This window comes from Palaemon carinicauda, chromosome 33 (assembly GCF_036898095.1).
Source record: "Palaemon carinicauda isolate YSFRI2023 chromosome 33, ASM3689809v2, whole genome shotgun sequence".
NCBI classification, from domain to species: Eukaryota; Metazoa; Arthropoda; class Malacostraca; order Decapoda; family Palaemonidae; genus Palaemon; species Palaemon carinicauda.
The window spans coordinates 19518524-19541023 of record NC_090757.1 but is presented as its reverse complement, the minus strand read 5'-3'; the positions used below and the strand labels follow the sequence as shown (position 1 = coordinate 19541023).

Here is a 22500-nt window from a genome sequence, read left to right as displayed (position 1 = left end):
TGAATTTTACTTCGGATGTTGGAAAATTTGGATGTAGATACGTTCGGATGTAGAGGTTCCACTGTATATATATATATATATATATATATATATATATATATATATGTGTGTATGTATGTATATATATACACTATATACAATTTTATATACACATACATACATACATAAATAAATAAATTAATAAATATATGAGGCCTATGCGAGGAGAAGATACAATTGCCACACTTTCCCAAAATACGTTTTATGATGGCAAAAGCTCCTTTTCATTGTTAAGTTTCATCTCACAAATTTTCAACGACATTCGCCAACTATAAATGTAAGCTCTGTACCTTCAAAAGTAAAGTTGAAAATTCTGTGCCAATACATCATGGTATTTTGAGGTAATTTTTCCATAGCTTAGTGATTATTGCTACTATTAACTACTAGTAGCAATGGAATTAATTGTTACTGTTATTTTGGGGAAGTTGGGTAATACTGGTAATTGAATAATGCGATTCTCCTACTCGTTAGCACTATTGCTACTAGTAGCTACAAGTCACTATTGCTACTCGTAGCTACTAGCAACTATTGCTACTAGTAGCAAGACAATAATATTGAATACTAATAATAATTTATGGGGAATATGGATAATCAATGATAAAAATAGTGGAAAGGTCTGTTGTAAGTCTCAAAATGGTGAAAATGTCACAGCAGAAACTACCTTTTTCTACTTAATAGCTACTAGTAGTGAAAATTTGAAATTCTAATTTTCTGTATAAAACATTTTTTTTTGTAAACACAAAAATAAGGTTGCTATGATATTTGACATTTTGAAACCTTTAAACGTGTTTTTCTCCACTTTTCATTTTGTGGCGAATGTACCTTCTCCTCGCATAGGCCTCATATATAAAATTTAATGTATATATATATATATATATATATATATATATATATATATATATATATATATATATATATATATATATATATATATATGTATATATATATATATATATATATATATATATATATATATATATACACATACATACATACATACATACATCAATAACAGCAACAACAAATGCCGCCGTTTCTATTCCACTGCAGGACAAAGACCTCTGACCTGCCAATTCATGTCCGGGATTTGATCATTTTTCATCACCACGCTGACTAGTGCTGATTGGTGATGGTGGAAGATTTTCATCTGATCGCTCACATCAAACCAACGTAGTATGGGTGGCCCTGACTAGTACAGCTTTGCTAATCATGGCGATACGCAAACCCTTTATCCACGTTAAGGTAGCCCCACTCAGGACAGGATTTTATATACAGTAATTTTAATCGGAAATTCTCCGTAAAAATATACTGTTATCGACCGTATTTCAGTAAAATAACAGGCGACCGTAATATTACCCTACTTTTTTATTATCTTTTACGGGTTGGTGACTGCCATATATATATACATACATACATATATATATATATATATATATATATATATATATATATATATATATATATATATATATATATATATATATATATATATATCATCTCCTACGCCTCTGTTAGATTTCGCCACTCATCTCGATCTTGAGTTTTTAATTCATCACTTTTCCGTTCATCTACTTCACGCTTCATAGTCCTCAGCCATGTAGTTATATATATATATATATATATATATATATATATATATATATATATATATATATATATATATATATATATATATATATATATATATATACCCTCTTGATTTTCACAACTTTTTCACAATATTTTGGGGTTACGTATCACTGCAAGCTGATATCAGAGTGGGAATTAAACGTTAAAAACATATTGTCATTCCATGTCAGTACTCGAGGACGCACTCGAGAAATTGAAGCGAGCAAAGATCTTTACCCACAATGTTGTTTATATTGTTATTTGTTTATTGTTGAAAAGTAACATCACTGCCTAACATTCTGCTGGATGGGAGTTGGAGATGCACTCAAGGTCAATGGTTGTGTCTCTCTGCAACTTCACCATCCTTATGAGCTAGGGTTGAGGGACTTGTAGAGCTTATAGGTCTAGCTGCTGAGTCATCAGCACCATTGCCTAACCTTCCCTGGTCCTAGCATTATGGAAAGAGGGATTGAACACTGATCATTTGCATATATGGTCAGTCTCTATGATATTGTCCTGTTTATTATTATTATTATTATTATTATTATTATTATTATTATTACTTGTTAAACTACAACTGTAGTTGGATAAAAAGGATGCTATAAGCCCAGGGGCTCCAACAGGGAAAATAGCCCTGTGAAGATAGGAAACAAGGACATATAATATTCTGAGAACAGTAACATTAAAATAGATATCTCCTATATAAACCATGAAAAATTTAGTTAAAAGAAGAGGAAGAGAAAAACAATAGAATAATATGCCCGAGTGTACCTTCATGCAAGAAAACTCTAACCCAAGACAGTGGAAGACCGTAGTACAGAGGCTATGGCACTACCGAAGATTAGAGAACAATGGTTTGATTTTGGAGTGTCCTTCTCCTAGAAGAGCTGCTTACTTCAGCTAAAGAGTCTCTTATACTATTATCTAGAGGAACATGGCCACTGAACAATAATAATGCAGTAACCCCTTGGGTGAAGAAGAATTATTTGGTAATCTCAGTGTTGTCAGGTGTATGAAGACTGGAGAATAAGTAAAGAACAGGCCAAATTATTCGGTTTATGTGTAGGTAAAGGGAAAATGAATCGTAACCAGAGAGAAGAATTCAATGTAATCCTGTCTGACCAGTTCATGGATTCCATAATTCTAGCGGTAGTACTTCAATGGGTGGCTGGTGCCGTGGGCAACCTACTACCTGTTTCTTGACTCTGCCATTCATGAGCCACCTTTTAATACATTAGTTTAGTTAATAGCATATGCGAAACCGCTCAACTTTTTCTGCTCTTGTAGTTATCGTAGATTTTCTGGCTCTTGCAGTTATAGATTATTATTATTATTATTATTATTATTATTATTATTATTATTATTATTATTAGTATTATTACTTGCTAAGCTTCAACCCTAGTTGGAAAAGCAGGATGCTATAAACTCAGGGGCCCTAACAGAGAAAATAGCCCTGTGAGGTAAAGAAACAAGGAAAAATAAAATATTTTAAGAATAGTAACATTAGAATAAATATTTCCTACATAAACTATAAAAACTTAACAAAACAAGTTGAAGAGAAATAAGATGAAATAGTGTGCCCGAGTGTCACCTCAAGCTAGAGAACTCTAAACCAAGACAGTGGAATACCATGGTACAGAGGCTATGGCACTACCCAAAACTAGAGAATAGTGGTTTGATTTTAGAGTGTCCTTAACTAGAAGAGCTACATACCACAGCTAAAGGGTCTCTTCTATCCTTACCAAGAGGAAAGAAGCCACTGAATAATTACAGTGCAGTAGTTAACCCCTTTGGGAGAAGAAGGATTGTTTGGTCATCTCAGTGCTGTCAAGTATATGGGGACAGAGTAGAATGGGTAAGGAATAGGCCAGACTATTCAGCGTATGTGTAGACAAAGGGAAATTGAACCGTAACCAGAGAGAAGGATCCAATGTAGTAGGCTACTGTCTGGCCAGTCAAAGGACCATATAACTCTTTAGCGGTAGTATCTCCATGAGTAGTTGGTGCCTGGCTTTTGCAGTTATGTAGATTTCCTGGATTTTCCAGTTATATAGATTGGCTGGTTCCTGGAGTTATGTGGCTTGTAGATTGCCTGGCTCTCGCAGTTACATAACTTGAAGATTGCCTGTCGCAGTTAATGTAGCTTGTAGATTGCCTGGCTCTCGCAGTTACATAACTTTAAGATTGTCTGTCGCAGTTAATGTAGCTTGTAGAGTGCCTGGCTCTCGCAGTTACATAACTTTAAGATTGTCTGTCGCAGTTAATGTAGCTTGTAGAGTGCCTGGCTCTCGCAGTTACATAACTTGAAGATTGCCTGTCGCAGTTAATGTAGCTTGTAGATTGCCTGGCTCTCGCAGTTACATAACTTTAAGATTGTCTGTCGCAGTTAATGTAGCTTGTAGAGTGCCTGGCTCTCGCAGTTACATAACTTGAAGATTGCCTGTCGCAGTTAATGTAGCTTGTAGATTGCCTGGCTCTCGCAGTTACATAACTTTAAGATTGTCTGTCGCAGTTAATGTAGCTTGTAGAGTGCCTGGCTCTCGCAGTTACATAACTTGAAGATTGCCTGTCGCAGTTAATGTAGCTTGTAGATTGCCTGGCTCTCGCAGTTACATAACTTTAAGATTGTCTGTCGCAGTTAATGTAGCTTGTAGAGTGCCTGGCTCTCGCAGTTACATAACTTGAAGATTGCCTGTCGCAGTTAATGTAGCTTGTAGATTGCCTGGCTCTCGCAGTTACATAACTTTAAGATTGTCTGTCGCAGTTAATGTAGCTTGTAGAGTGCCTGGCTCTCGCAGTTACATAACTTGAAGATTGCCTGTCGCAGTTAATGTAGCTTGTAGATTGCCTGGCTCTCGCAGTTACATAACTTTAAGATTGTCTGTCGCAGTTAATGTAGCTTGTAGATTGCCTGGCTCTCGCAGTTACATAACTTGCAGATTGCCTGTTGCAGTTAATGTAGCTTGTAGATTGCCTGGCTCTTGCATTTATGTAGCTTGTGGATTGCCTTGCTCTTGCAGTTACATAACTTGCAGATTGCCTGGCTCTTGTAGTTATATAGCCTGTTGATTGATTAATTTAAAGTTTTCAGGCATCCGGACATCCAAGGTCATTGACGCCGATATCATTTATTTTGTATAAAATATAAAAGAATATTCAATTAGAACCATAAAAGTTGAATGTCATTATAGAGATTAAATAGTTTTCAGAAGACCTGTTTCTGAAATAAATCTAAAAATGCCACTTGCATAGTATGACACATCATGTCCAAGAATCTTGGCAAGGATGAACCTGCCATCCTTACCTCGAGCCTCAATCAGAAATCTATTCCTTAAGTTACTATAATTGCGGCATTCGATCAACAAATGCCTCACTTTTAAAGGTACTAAACAGTCGCTGCAATACGGTTGGTGTTGACCAATACGGAGACGACAAAGAAACGTCTCCCATTTTCGGGGCATCCTGTTATACCTCCAAGGAGATATGACATTTGTTACTTCTCTCATTTTATTGCCATCTAGACTATCCCAGTGCTGTTGCCATTTATTGCAAAACAATTTCTTGATGTTTATGTAGCTTGTAGATTGCCTGGCCCTTCCAGCCAGACACGGGCTCCTGCCATAATGCAGCTCATAGTCTACGTTTTTCTGTAATAAAGGCAGCTTTAATATAACTCGTAATCCGGACGTACATTAATACATGATGGGGTTTTCATTGAAAGGTTGTCAGGACATAAAAGACTTATGATAGATTTTTCCCGTTTCCAGCGGATATTTGTCAGTACTAATTAGGGAATGTTACAATGGACAGGGAATTTTAATACTGGCGAAATAAATTTTGGGCCCTATGCGTTTCTATCTGAAACTTTGTTTAAGTACCATTATTGTATGGAGTTTTCACTACATTTTATGATTTTGATGTCAGATTCCTTTATAAGACTTGTACATATTTAAGTTTTGCTGTTGTATATTGATAATTCTTGACGAATGCATGTAACAAGGTACACTTTCATAGAGGATTGATGTCTATAATTGGGCTTATATTAGCTAACAACGTATTTGGTGTGTATATGTATATATTTTGGTTAAATTTGGGGTTTTTAATTCTATAGCTGAGTTCCATCTTTTTGCTTTTACAATATTGGGATCTGTTCTCTATATGATATGATTGTAATACATAGTAGGCCTATCTGTATTTTACATAAAATTATCAAAACTTAGAACCTCAAAGTTAGAAGAAAAGTAGTATTAAAGGAATTATGAATTTTTGCTGCATTTATTGAAGAAAAACTACCATGAATGTATGTTTTAGCAATCACACACTTCTCTAAATTTGAATAGAATCCGATTGTTTCTACTTCTTGTCAAAAGATGGCAGCACACGTCCCTTGTTCCATTCATGGGGATGATTCTATCCAATTTGGGAAAGGATGATAGAATTTTACTTGTATAGAAATATGTGTTGTAGGTATAAATTATATTCATTTCTAATTAAGCAGGTTATTTATGGCTTTTTTTTAAACCAAAATGACGTCATGGAAGGTTCCAGAATGCAAGAATTGAGGAGCTCTACACATTGGTTATTTACGTGACCAATAGATGGTAGTAGCAGTAGCAGTAATTATTCCCATTATCTAGTCATTGTATTTTTTATTACTTCATTTCTTTTGCTATTTGGGCAAAAAAAAAATTGTTATAAAACAGACGCAGGCAAACTTAGGAAATTACAAATCTCACAATAAATGTCACAGAAATATTTCTTTAGCAAACAATCGTTAGTTCAATTATATTTGTGGATCAGGGTGGGGGTCGGCAGATGTGCCACATATACTGATATGGGCGAGTGAATCAAGTAATTACACAGTAATTTGATCTAATTATAATTACCTTATTATGACACCAAGAGATAATTAATATGTTTCATTGTATGACATGTATTTTAGTAAAACCTGTGTAGTATAACAATATTGTTACAATCCGAAAGGCATAATAACGGAGACTCCTCTTGCTGCCTCCCCTATATCGTAACGAGGTTTATTTTGCAGCCAATAGATGGCATCAGAGGGACCTTGTCCTAACTAATTTAGTATATTAATTGACGAACACGTGTTGTCAAAAAATTGTGCTAGGAAGGTAGAGGCTAGAGAATCGGTAGTTGATAAACTGTCCAACGATCTTCTCCTTATTTGGAATTAATATTTTTATCAGAACATGGTGTGAATTTTTAATATCTTATAGGAAGCATCCTGCGTTTGCTTATAAAAGTGCTTAATATTTCCTTCCTTCATCAGAAGACATGGATCTTAAGTCATGTCCCTGTACAAGTGGCCAAAGTAACAATCATCATCATAGTTAAGGTTGGTGGGACGAGTTTGGAACAGTGCTGCCAAATGGAATTTCCTTGAATGGAGAATGGCCTTATTCATTACAGAATCAAATCATTTTAGGAGTAATAGTTATATGCCAAAAGGTGTATGACTATGATGTAATTTGATGCTCTTATACTTAACGTAATTAACTTGGATAAATCGAATAATAAAAAAGAAAATTGTCACATTTCTGTCACCGCCAACGCTTGGCTGTGTTGCGTAATCCACCAGCGCATTTGTGTTTGTTAATAAAGGCGTTCCAGAGTGTAAATCACTTATAAAATGAACCTTATCATCATTTCCTTTGTAAATTTATGCATGTCAGTAAAGCTGTTTGTTGGATCAGTTTAGGTTAAACGAATTCATTAAGTACACACACACACACACACACACACACACACACACACACACACACACATATATATATATATATATATATATATATATGTATATATATATACATATATATTTATATATATATATATATATATATATATATATATATATGTATATATATATATATATATATATATATATATATATATATATATATATATATATATATATATATATATATATATATGAATATATATCACAAGTACACGTGATTTTAATCAATGTAAATATCACCCACGAATGGCATTTAATACCGAATTCTATCTTGGGAATATACATCCACTTGGAATTCATTATATGGTAACAGCTTCTCCACCAGAAGCTGTTACCATAAAATGAATTCCAAGTGGATGTATATTCCCAAGATAGAATTCGGTATTAAATGCCATTCGTGGGTGATATTTACACACACACACACACACATACATATATATATATATATATATATATATATATATATATATATATATATATATATATATATATATATATATATATACACACACACACACACACACACACACAGTATATTTATAATCAGAATAGACGGAGGATATCTATATCAAGATGAGCTAATGTTCATTTATATAGATGAAGTGTGGATGTTGCATTACTATAGATATATGGCAATTATTTGTCAACATTTATATTTATAAGTGTTAATATTGATCGTGATGTTTTTAAGGAATTTAGTGCTGAGCATTGAGTTAAAGATGACAGTTTAGATTAGAGAGATGGAATTATAAGATTACTGGATTATAATGCCTCCGGGATTGATGAGAAAATAAATGAAGTTTAGCTCTATACCAATGGTTCCCAACCTGGGGGAAATATCCCCCTGGGGGGAAATTTGAAGCTTCCAGGGGGGAAATAATTACACTACTTACTAACTAAAACAAGTGGAAAATGTCCATATAGTACGTGCGGTAATTTGTTGTTAGTCATTCAATTGTGATGTGATCATATCATTTCTCACTGTCTTGATATTCAAGGGGAGAATTGGAATATCATGCCCATTTCTGTTCAGGCGAGTGGGCATGAGGGCTGGGCGGGGCATGAAGGGGGAAATCTGGATGGTTGAACTGGGTGCAGGGGGGAAATGACACAAAAAAGGTTGGGAACCACTGTTCTATACAATAGTTTACTTCAAAGCAATTGTTTTTTCTGTAACGATATCAAAGTCAGTTTAATCAAATCCTTGTCAATAATAGACAAGAAAGTTTTTTTTTTTTTTTATATTATTGATTCGGTGGAAAGGTTAACAAATATGATAGGTCGTTGGATGTCAAGAAAGATTAATCGAGATTTTTTTCAAAGTATACAAAATGTTTTTCCAAAGAAGTTACAAATTTCCCGTGATCGATAGAAATGGAAATAGAGATTAGGCTGGACTAAAAAGTTAAAATGTTTATTCCTATTTCTATTGGTCGTAAGTTCGAGTCCTTGGCCAGGCAGAAATATTTATCATTAAAGAAATTTACCTAAGCATTCGAGATCCCAAGGTAGAGTGAATTCGATATTAAAGGTTATTTGTAACTTATTAAATATATATGTATATATATATATATATATATATATATATATATATATATATATATATATATTAAGAGGTATTTGTAACTTATTAAAAAAATTAAGTATATATATATATATATTTATAGAGAGAGAGAGAGAGAGAGAGAGAGAGAGAGAGAGAGAGAGAGAGAGAGAGAGAGAGAGAGAGAGAGAGAGTATGTATCACTAACACTCGTGATTTTAATCAATGTAAATATCTACTACAATGACATTCAATATCGAATTCTACCTTGGAGAATGTATATCTACTGGAAATTCAATTATGATAAATGCATTTGGCTGGGCAAGGATTCGAACCTATGCCCTGAGCTGAATCGTTATTTGCATTGACGACGTCACCAATCGGATTATCAAGAGAGGTAGAAGTTCAAGTCCACTGCGCATATACCTGTTGAACTCAGGAATCTATTCTTAGACTTGAAATCAACCCATCTCTGCCATGATAGCTGATTAGCGAGATTGCTACACCTGGTCATTTATGATGAATATGTATCACTAACAATCTCATCCCCCCAACCTCATCCCCACAATCTCATCCCCACAATCTCATCCCCAAAATCTCATCCCCACAATCCCATCCCCAAAATCTCATCCCCACAATCTCATCCCCAAAATCTCATCCCCACAATCCCATCCCCACAATCTCATCCCCAAAATCTCATCCCCAAAATCTCATCCCCACAATCCCATCCCCACAATCTCATCCCCAAAATCTCATCCCAATAATCTCATCCCCACAATCTCATCCCTAAACTCCCATCCCCAAAATCTCATCCCCACAATCCCATCCCCACAATCTTATCCCCCAAAATCTCATCCCAACAATCTCATCCCCAAAATCTCATCCCCACAATCTCATCCCCACAATCTCATCCCCAAAATCTCATCCCCACAATCTCATCCCCAAAATCTCATCCCCAAACTCCCATCCCCAAAATCTCATCCCCAAAATCTCATCCCCACAATCTCATCCCCAAAATCTCATCCCCAAAATCCCATCCCCACAATCCCATCCCCACAATCTCATCCCCAAAATCTCATCCCAACAATCTCATCCCCAAAATCTCATCCCTAAAATCTCATCCCCACAATCTCATCCCCACAATCCCATCCCCAAAATCTCATCCCCAAAATCTCATCCCCACAATCTCATCCCCAAAATCCCATCCCCACAATCTCATCCCCAAAATCCCATCCCCACAATCTCATCCCCACAATCCCATCCCCACAATCTCATCCCCAAAATCTCATCCCCACAATCCCATCCCCACAATCTCATCCCCAAACTCCCATCCCCAAAATCTCATCCCCACAATCCCATCCCCAAAATCTCATCCCCACAATCTCATCCCCAAAATCCCATCCCCACAATCTCATCCCCAAAATCCCATCCCCACAATCTCATCCCCACAATCCCATCCCCAAAATCTCATCCCCACAATCCCATCCCCACAATCTCATCCCCACAATCCCATCCCCAAAATCTCATCCCCAAAATCTCATAACACTCGTGATTTTAACCAATGTGAATATCAACCACAATGTCATTTAATATCAAATTCTACCTTGGTAAATGTATAGTCCCGGGAAAATCATTAATGATAAATGTATCTGGCTGGGCAAGGATTCCCCCACCATCAGAGCCTTTTTCAAAATTTACCCCCCTCCCCCCACCACTCAAAAAACGCTCCTATGCCCCTGAATAGTATTTCTTTCATGACTTCTGTTAAGAGGATCTTCCATTGATAAGATTTTCGTGAGTATTTATACATATTTCTTTACGTTATACCAGAACCAATAAAAACAGAAAGAAATAAAGAAACCAAATAAACGCAACGAAAAATCATAGACAAGATTTTTTCTTTTCTAAAATGATACACACACCGAATAGTCTGGACTATTCTCCGCACATTCTCCTCAGTCCTCATACACCTAACATCACTGAGATTACCAAACAATTCGTCTCTCTCAAAGTGTTAACTGCTGCACTGTAATAGTTCAGTGGCTACTTTTCATTATTTATTGAAATGTAATAACTTATCAGAATTCAAAAATGACAGTTTTAACAATGTAAGAGATCAGGTATGTTACTTTTTAAATAATGATGTTTGTACCAAAATTGTCAAAAATTTTCCTAACTTTTTCTGGAACAAATAACGTAGGCATTGTTTGATTTGTCTGTATAATTCTGTTTGATGATATTATGTATGTATATTTCACTATATTCGTTGGCGGGTTTATTAGCATGCTAATGCACCCCGTTTGATGTCATTTATATGTCAATAAATCCTTTGAATTTGAATTTGAATTTGGTAAGGGTAAACGAAACTCTTCAGCTATGGTAAGCAGCTCTTCCAGGAGGACACTCCAAAATTAAACCATTGTTCTTTAGTCTTGGGTAGTGCCATAACCCCTGTGCCATGGCCTTCCACTGTTTTTGGTTAGAATTCTCTTGCGTGGGGGTACACTCGGACACTTTTCTATCTTATTTCTCTTCCTCTTGTTATTTTGAAGGTTTTATTGTTTATATATGGAAGATTTATTTTAATGTTATTCTTAAACATCTCTTGTAGTTTATTCCCTTATTTCCTTTCCTCACTGGGCTATTTTTTCCGTTGCATCCCTTGTGTTTACAGCATCCTGCTTTTCAACCAACTAGGGTTGGAACTTAGCAAGTAATAATAATAATAATAATAATAATAATAATAATAATAATAATAATAATAATAATAATAATATAGCCTTCAGTAATAGATTGTGTTAACGTATATAACTTTCCAATGGAGAGATGTTATAAGAAATTATAGGTGTGAAATAAACAGTAACTATTTTTACTTTAACCATTTTCTCAGCTTGGTAGATTTATTCGTAAATGATGCATGATTAGATTTGTTAATAGAATTGCTTTTTATACGGAGTACATGAATAACCTATTTTAGCGTTTAGGTAATAAATCTCTTTTTGTGTATTTAATAGTTTCTTAGTACTAAAAATCAACATGTATGTTTAATTAATTAATTTTCCATTGTGCATTAGACCAGTTTTTTAGTCCAATAAACCTCTTCTGTTATTATTATTATTATTATTGTTATTGTTATTATTATTATTATTATTATTATTATTAGTAGTAGTAGTAGTAGTAGTAGTAGTAGTGGTAGTAGTACTTGCTAAGTTACAATCCTAGTAGGAAATGTAGGATGCTATAAGCCCAAGAGATCCAATAGGGAAAAATAGCTCAGTGAGTAAAGGAAGTAAATAAATAAACTACACTAAGAGTAAGGAACAAATAAAATAAAACACTTCAAGAACAGTAACAACATTAAAATAGGTCTTTCATATATAAACGCTCATCTCTATATGAGCGTTTTCCTTGTCTGTAACTTTGTCAAAAGAGCGTCATGCTCATGTATATTCGTAAAGATTATCATATGATCTATCGTTCTTTGAGGAAAAAAAAAAAAGTCACATGCATCGATAACTATTCCTAAAGAGTACTGTATGCATCGATAAACTCGCCCAAAAGCGTGTGCTCAATCATACTATTCCGAGTTGACGAAATATTGTGAAAATATGACCCATTTGGAGAAACCCATCTTGTAGCTTCCCTGCTGAGCACCCAAAGAAAGATAAATTGGATTCCATTTGCCCAGGATGCATCAGAGAGAGAGAGAGAGAGAGAGAGAGAGAGAGAGAGAGGCTATATCCTTAGGGCTTGTCTAGAGTTTTATGAAATATACCATTCAATAAGCTCATATTTTCACACGTGTGTGCGTTTGACTAACGTGTAAAAACGGTATAGGTCACGATCTATTTGGTGTAGGTGCACCCAAGATCCTCTTGATCTAGGTAATGATCCTCTTGGTTTACAGTAGGTCAGGATCCAGTCTGTCTATGTATACCCAGAATACTCTTGGTGTAGGTCAGGATCCACTCTGTCTAGGTATACCCACGATCCTCTTGGTGTAAGTAAAGGATCGACTTGGTCTAGGTCAAGATCCACTTTGTCTAGGTATACCAAGAATAATCTTGGTCTAGGTAAGGATACATTGTGTCTAGGTATACCCAGAATAATCTTGGTCTAGGTAAAGATCCACTTGGTCTAGGTCAGGATGCACTCTGTCTAGGTACACCCAAGATCCTCTTGGTTTAGGTATACCTACACCTATGACATAAACACATATCATTCTGCCGTGAACTGTTTCCCTCCGTCAAACCTCTTGCTCCTTGTTGATACTCATTCAATTCCTGCTGAAGCCGAAGCTCATAATGGCTCTCTCCTTGCCCCTCTCGACCCCAAAACCATCCTTAATTACGCTGTGGATTTTCTTTAGGTAGCAACCCGTTCCTATCGTGTATATCTCCTCTTCCATTCCTATAAGCACACTCCGGCTTCGCCCTCTTTCTCCCCTCTCATCACGCTTGGTTAAGCCCTCATTTCCTTCGCTTGATGATCTCCCTTCGCCTTTATTAGGCGACTTTATTCACCTTTATCCAGGAGGATTTGGAGAGACTTTCAGTCCGGAATCTCTCGTGGATACATGGATGTTTGTTTGCCAAAGAGCCGCTACTTGGGCTTTGACCTCCGTGGTTTGGTTTGGTTGTTTTCATTTCCAGCGAGTAATGTAAAGTTCACTCAGCTGAACATTGTTTGTCTTTTATAGTTTGTCATCTATTGCAGTATTCATGTCGTGGTCTTCCTAACAAGGACACATAAAGGAAAACGAACTGTATGGAAAAGTTTGAGTATACTCTTGGTAATTAACGAAGTATGTGTTGTGAAAACTTCATAGGAATTGTATGCCAAAGACAAAGAATAGAAGCATAGAAAATAGCTAATTTAAAAAATGACATTGATGTCAAAGGTCAACAATATTCAATATTCATTTTGCTCTTTGCATCTTCATTTTCTGGATAACCCGAGTAAGAAACTTAGTCCTATTGTATATTAATACGAATTTTAATTTTTTTTTCTTCATCTATTGTTATTCTTGAAAAACAAATAAATTTTAGATTGATAGAATGGTTTTTATCAGTATATTTAGCTGATTATCGATTAGCATATTTCGTTATAAATTATTAAGAAGAGCTCGTATCTCTGCCATCATTAAAAGAATAGAGGGTTTCAGAATTAGAAAAAAAAAAAACCATATGAGAAAATTATAAAACTTTTACCCCTATTGAGACTGTAGCATTATTATTATTATTATTATTATTATTATTATTATTATTATTATTATTATTAGCCAAGCTATAACTTTAGTTGGAAAAGCAAGATGCTACAAGCCTAAGGGCTCCAACAGGGAAAAATAGCCCAATGAGGAAAGGAAATAAGGAAGTTAACGATATGAGAAATAATGAACAATTAGAAAAAAAAATTAAAAACAGTAACAACATGAAAACAGTTATTTCAGATATTCAAATAAGCTTCGTAGCAACTATGGTTATTAAAACGAGGAATGATGAGTTAGACTCATCATACCGAGAACAGCGGAATGATGATAATTATCGTATTCATCAAGGCACTCCGAGCGGAAGCAACGTTCGGAATTCACTCTGCCTCGGTTGTATAATTGTTGTAGCTACTCAGATACCGCATTAGTTATATATTAACATAGATTTCCATTATTTACGCTCAAAATGCTAATGTAATAAGCTAGTAGATGGCCATAAGCGGTAGATGGTCATAAGCTATCATTTCCGGGCTCAGAAATGTTCGGGTTACAGAACAGTTCTCAGATGTGGTATATTCCTGAAATACTCATTTAAAAAAGTTTAAAAGAATAATTTGATGAGCAGTTCTCAGATGTAAGGAAAGGTATATTCCTGAAATAGTCATTTAAAAAAAAAGCTTAAAAGAATAATTTGATGAGCAGTTCTCAGATGTACGGAACGGTATATTCCTGAAATAGTCATTTAAAAAAGTTTAAAAGAATAATTTGATGAGCAGTTCTCAGATGTAAGGAAAGGTATATTCCTGAAATAGTCATTTAAAAAAAAAGCTTAAAAGAATAATTTGATGAGCAGTTCTCAGATGTACGGAACGGTATATTCCTGAAATAGTCATTTAAAAAAGTTTAAAAGAATAATTTGATGAGCAGTTCTCAGATGTACGGAAAGGTATATTCCTGAAATAGTCATTTAAAAAAAAAGCTTAAAAGAATAACTTGATAGCTTTGGAGAGTTGATAATCATGATGCATTCGTTATAATCATGATCAGAAATAGCTATTTATGCCCCGTTTATTATTTCATGTGGTTAGGTTAGGTTAGGTTCAGGGTTGAGGCATAGCCTTTGCAACAACGCTTCTAATATCTAGCTATTTAAGTTAATCTTCCTCTTATACTGTTTTTTTTCTTCTTTACATCAGGTTTAATATTTATTTTTTCTTTTCTAAATATATTTCACTGTTACTGTTCTTAGAATATTTTATTTTTTCCTCGTTTCCTTTCCTCAGTGGGCTATTTTCCCTGTTAGAGCTCCTGGGCATATAGCATCCAGATTTTCCAACTAGGGTTGGGCTTAGCAAGTGATAATAATAATAATAATAATAATAATAATAATAATAATAATAATAATAACAATAATAATAATAATCCTGTTCCGAAATATATATGTTAAAATCAAGAAGAGGAGCAAATACAAAAACTATAAAAGACGACGAATAAAACTAACTTAAAACTCCAATAAGACGGTAATGAAAATAAAAGATCAAATAAGGAATAAATAAAACAAATTATTATCTGAATCCGGATCCATATTTTATTATTAATGTTACAATACTCGCTTTGACAATAGAGCCAAAGATATTTTTTTCCTATCTTCAAAGAAAGTACATATCTTTGAATCATTAGCACTTCTATGGTGCCACGGGACATCAATGCGAGTGGAGAATAAAGAATCCTTTTCTGTGAAGGAAAAGAAGGACTCCCAAAGGCGTCAGAGGGCTGCTACAGTTAAATCTTCAAAGTCATTTCGAATGAAAGCAGAACGGAAATTAAAGAAAGAATTCCCCCCTAAGAGAACATTTTAGGAACATAAAATAGGAGACTTGTGTTCTTTGAATTTATGTTGAATGTATATGAAAAGTCTATTGTATGGATGTGAATTATACTTTATGAAGAGTAAGAAGAAGAAGAAGGCTGTGTTTAGGATAAACGATATTATTTTATTTACTTTTTCTGTTTGATGGGCCTTTCTAATAGACATATTAAACTGTTAGATTACAGTTAGAAATAATCTACCATTATATATATATATATATATATATATATATATATATATATATATATATATACTGTATATGTATATATATATATATATATATATATATATATATATATGTATATATATATATATATATATATATATATATATATATATATATATATATATATATATATATCACCATGATCAGCAAAATTGTACTAGTCAGGGCCACCCATGCTAGGTTTGTATGCTGTGAGCGATCAGACTAAAGTCGCCTACCATCACTAATCCTCATTGGCCAGAGAGGTGATGAAGATGGCCAAACCACCAGACATGACCAACATATGTCTGAGGTCTTTGTCCTGCAATAGACTAGAAATGGATATATAAAGTAAAGAATATGGAATAGAATACGTGAAGTTGAGTACAACAAAAACATACAGGCAAGACATAAAATATAGATTTTCTTGAGGTGAAATACAACTAGAGCGAGGAAAAAAAAGAAGAAAAGAAGACGACTAATATTTTGTTAGTGAAATGTATTCGAGAAATATTAAGACCCTCAAGAGGGCAACAGTGAATGCCAAGATTCCATCAAGTTAAGTCAAGATGGATCGTAGAAAGAAAGATGGTCCTGATGAAGGTTATATCTTCCATTTGATATGTAATGAGGATAGATGGATGTTATGTATCGAGGATATACAGATATTATGTGCCGAGGGTAGATGGATATTATGTGACGAGGATAAATGGATGTTATGTGATGAGCATATATGGATATTATGTGACGAGGATAGATGGATGTTATGTGACGACCATATATGGATATTATGTGACGAGGATAGATGGATGTTATTATGTGACAAGAATCGATCGAAATTATGTGATGTGGATAGATGGAAAATATGTGTCGAGGATATGTAGATATTATGTGACGAAGACATACAGAAAAAAAAGGTGACAAGGATATATCGAAATTATGTGACGGTGATAGATAGAAATTTTGTGACGAGAATAGAAAGAAATTATGTGAAGAGAATGGATTGAGATTATGTAATGAGAATAAATATAGAATATGTGACAAAGGCAGATAAAAACTATATAACGAAGATGGATAGAAATTATGTGACGAGGAAAGATAAAAGTTTTGTGACGAGGATAGATAGAAATTATGTCACAAGGATAAATAGACCTTATGTGTGACGAGGGTAGATAGAAATTATGAGTCGTGGATAGATTGAAGATCAATAGAAGTTATGTGACGAGGGTAGATAGAAAGTATGTGAAGGGGATAGATTGAAGATAGATAGAAGTTATGTGACGAGGGTAGATAGAAATTATGTGAAGGGGATAGATTGAAGATCAATAGAAGTTATGTGACGAGGGTAGGTAGAAATTATGTGAAGGGTATAGATTGAAGATAGATAGAAGTTATGTGACGAGGGTAGATAGAAAGTATGTGAAGTGGATAGATTGAAGATAGATAGAAGTTATGTGACGAGGGTAGATAGAAATTATGTGAAGGGGATAGATTGAAGATCAATAGAAGTTATGTGACGAGGTTAGGTAGAAATTATGTGAAGGGTATAGATTGAAGATAGATAGAAGTTATGTGACGAGGGTAGATAGAAAGTATGTGAAGTGGATAGATTGAAGATAGATAGAAGTTATGTGACTAGGGTAGATAGAAATTATGAGGCGTGGATAGATTGAAGATAAATAGAAGTTATGTGACAAGGATAGATAGAAATTATGCTACGCGGATAGATTGAAGATAGATAGAAGTTATGTAACGAGGGTAGATAGAAATTGTGCGACGCGGATAGATTGAAGATAAATAGAAGTAATGTGACAAGGATAGATAGAAATTATGCTACGCGGATAGATTGAAGATGAATAGAAGTTATGTGACGAGGTTAGATAGAAATTATGAGGCGTGGATAGAGTGAAGATGAATAGAAGTTATGTGACGAGGTTAGATAGAAATTATGAGGCGTGGATAGAGTGAAGATGAATAGAAGTTATGTGACGAGGTTAGATAGAAATTATGAGGCGTGGATAGAGTGAAGATGAATAGAAGTTATGTGACGAGGTTAGATAGAAATTATGAGGCGTGGATAGAGTGAAGATGAATAGAAGTTATGTGACGAGGTTAGATAGAAATTATGAGGCGTGGATAGAGTGAAGATGAATAGAAGTTATGTGACGAGGGTAGATAGAAATTATGCTACGCAAATATATTGAAGATGAATAGAAGTCATGTTTCGAGGGTAGATAGAAATTATGCTACGCGGATAGATTGAAATCATGTGACGAGGATAGATAGAAGTTGTGTGACGAGGATCGATAGAAATTTCGTAACGAGGATTGATTGAAATTATATGACGAGGTTAGATAAAATTTATAAATGTTAAATTCTCTCCAGATATTCTGGTAGAGTTGATAGATAAGGTTGCATCTCGGAAAGAGGCGAAGGAGTAAGTAGACTTTAAAAGCTATTCAACATGTAAAGTTAGACCCAGGAAGTAAATAGAACTGGCGGTTTTTTTTCCATTATACCGCACGTGTTTCATACATAGTTGTACCCTGTAACGGTTTTCATTTTTCATCTTATCACTCACTCTTCCCTGCACTGTTAATAGACCATCATGAGACTCAATATTTACACATTATTCTAGAAGTTTTATTCCACCTGTGACCAAGTTGTCGAATGATCTTCCTAATTGGGTAGTTGAATAAGTAGAACTTGAAAAGTTTAAACTTGCAACAAATGTTTTTATGTTGAACAGGCTGACATCAGTCTTTTTATAGTCTATATATAAATTATTTATTTTAATGTTAATTTTTTTTAAATATTTTATTTCACTTTTCCATCACTTATATTGTTTATTTATTTCTTATTTCTTTTCCTCACTGGGCTATTTTTCCCTCTTAGAACCCTTGTGCTTATAGCATCTAGCTTTTCCAACTAGGGTTGTACCTTGGCTAATAATAATAATAATAATAATAATCGATGTTATCATGCTAGCAAAAGTATTTTTCATGTCTGAATATTTGTGACATTCTTCCTCGGAAGTCTTTGTATATAAACTCGATTTCTGTTTAATGAAGTGTAGTTGCATTCACATCGCCTCTCAGTTCATAACTACTCGCTCGGCGCTCGCACACTATCAATAAAATTCGCAATGCAACTTGTTTACCTCTTCACGTTTCAACACAAGTTTTTTTTTCATTCGTTTAACGAGTCGTTAATTACTCCCCAACTATTAATTAGAGCAGAAATTTATTTTCAGAACCTATTGAAACTTTAGTCAAGTAGAATCAGGACCAGTTGATTGGTTGAGTTAATTTGCAATTCTATCAAATAACCAGAGATGATTTGAATGTTTAATGTGAAGCAGCATCGTTTTAGAATATGAAGAACTTCGACACGTAACATTTTATGCCAATTGAGGTCCCTCCAATTTAGTAATTAAATTTACAGTTAATTTTTTTTTTTTTTTTTTTTTTTTTTTTTTTTTAACATAGATGCGTCAATAAGCTTATCATTCACTGTTGGTTTCAATGACAAAATCACGTAGTTAGCTTTCATAATAATGCGATTTAAAGGTTTAAAGGCCGCTGATGAATGGCAGAGGCAAAGGGCAGTGACATTGCCCTATCGAACACGACTGACCATATACACATATAGTCAGCGCTCAAGCCCCCTTTCCACCCAAGCTAGGACCAAGGAGGGCCAGGCAATGGCTGCTGATGACCCAGCTGGTAAACATATAGGCCTCCCCAAACCCTCCATCCTTACCTCTCAAGGATGGTGAGGTTGCAGCGACGAAAGAAACTAACGAGTTTGAGGGGGACTCGAACCCGTCTGGCATTCACAAGCCAGGGACGCTACCACATCAGCCACCGCAACCATATAGTCATTGTTACTGCAACGCAATATAAAGTAATTCGGCCCTATATAAATAAGTCCTTGAACCATTTGTATTTCAGACAGTATCATTGATAAATCAATAATTATTATATATCTTCAAGTGAAAAAAACCATTAACAACAGTCACTGCTTCATTCACACTAAAAAAAAAAAAATATTGTCAAGTCAGTATTTATAATTCTCAAGAGAAAAGGATATCAAAAACACACCAGTCACTGTTTCATTCATACTTTAATTGCTAAATATTAGGTGGAAACCCAATAAGGAATATTTACTATACACTCACCTACACCAAGGCTCATCAACACTACGACAAACCCCTTTACCGCACACAGCACCATACATCTTTAGGGGGGGGGGGAGGGGGTTTATTAAAGCTCTCCTTTTCCATTTCATCTTCCGAATGGGCTTCTTAAAGGTTTAAAGGTCGCTCATGAATGACAGAGCCCAGGGACAATGACAGTGCCCTAGAAACTTACCATGTATATATATATATATATATATATATATATATATATATATATATATATATATATATATATATATATATATATGTGTGTGTGTGTGTGTGTGTATACATATACAATATATATGTATGTAGTATACATACATACATATATATAATACATTTTTTTTGCACATTTAAACGTGTTTCTTTCATATTTCAAATAAGCCATATATATTAATACATTAAAGTCTGGATTCTCTTAACGACCTCGGGATCAGAGCCCAAGGCGGAACGGCCCAAAGACTATGATATCGGACCGGCGGAGATTTGAACCCTCGTCCAGGATATCTGTGGTATGGTCGCTGGCATACAGATAGCCTTGGGCTCTGATCCCGAGGTCGTTAAGAGAATCCAGACTTTAATGTATTAATATATATGGCTTATTTGAAATATATATATATGTGTATATATATACATATATATATATATATATATATATATATATATATATATATATATATATATATGTACATATATATATATATATATATATATATATATATATATATATATATATATATATATACTGTATATGTATATATATATATATATATATATATATATATATACAAATATAAATATATATATATATATATATATATATATATATATATATATATATATATATATATATATATAGATAGATAGATAAATAAATGATCAGCACCCGACAAGGTAGAGCCAGACAATGGCTGTTACTGACTCGGCAAGGATTATAAGGTTGCGGACACTACTCGAAACTATCGATCTTGAGCGGGTCTTGAACTTCAGTCCAACAAGCCGACAGGCAGGGACGTTTCCTTAAAAAGAAAAAAAAAACACGAAGGTAGTTGAGGTTTAGGTGCATCACACATTAGATAAAATGAGAATAGGGAAGATCGATGTGATAGAAAACTTACCTTTCAGAAACTGGATTCTGAAATTGATAATAATTAGTATCTTATATCAGTAGAGATCTCAAATTTCCTTCCTTCTTTTGCTTTGATCCTGCCTTCCTTTGTTGCTTTGATCTTCGCTTCCCTTTGTCGCTTTTGTCTCATGTCTTTGCTTGCCACCTCATTTCTAGATTGGCGCTTTGCTCGTGTCCTTATGAAGTCGAGAGGTTAATCAGTGATTAGTGTTGCTTTTTATCTATTGTTTTACCCAGTACTGTTTAGAACCAGAATTTCCTCTTTGATATCACCTTATAACATTTAATGATTTATACAAATGTCTATTTCAAGGTTTCAAGGCTGAAACATTTATAAAGTACTTCGGTGCGTTTGTGGCGACTCTGAAGTTCAGAATTGAAACCTTGAGATTGGAAATATATGATTATCTCTCCTTTTTATTAAATGTGTTTCAGATTAAAACTAGCCAATCTTACTAGAAGTTCCATAAATTAAGTTTCATTTATAAGATTTATCAAATTCCCCTTAATGAAGGGGCTCTGTTGTGGTGGCCCGGAGGTAGCGTCCTTGCCTGGTGATTGCCAGACTGGGGTTCGAATGCTGTTCAAACTCGTTAGTTCCTTTTGGTCGCTGCAACCTCACCATCCTTGTGAGCTAATGATGGGGGGTTTTGGGGGAGCCTATAGGTCTATCTGCTGAGTCATCAGCAGCCATTGCCTGACCCTCATTTGTCCTAGCATGGGTGGAGAGGGGTGGGGCTGCCTTCGGCGCTGATCATATGGTACATATGGTCAGTCTCTAGGGCATTTTCCTGCTTGATAGGGCAATTTCACTGTCCCTTGTCCCTGCCATTCATGAGCGGCCTTTAACCCTTTAAACACTAAAAAATTCCTTTATTGAAATTTGATTAAAGATCTAAGCTTGCATGATTTTATATATATATATATATATATATATATATATATATATATATATA

The 22500-nt window shown here is 34.5% G+C and overlaps 1 protein-coding gene across 1 annotated transcript in view; it reads left to right on the top strand.

Annotated features, from left to right (window-relative positions):
• LOC137626082 (glycine receptor subunit alpha-3-like) overlaps nt 1-22500 on the top strand; it is a 217138-nt gene that overhangs the window by 158276 nt on the left and 36362 nt on the right. The window lies entirely within an intron of this gene.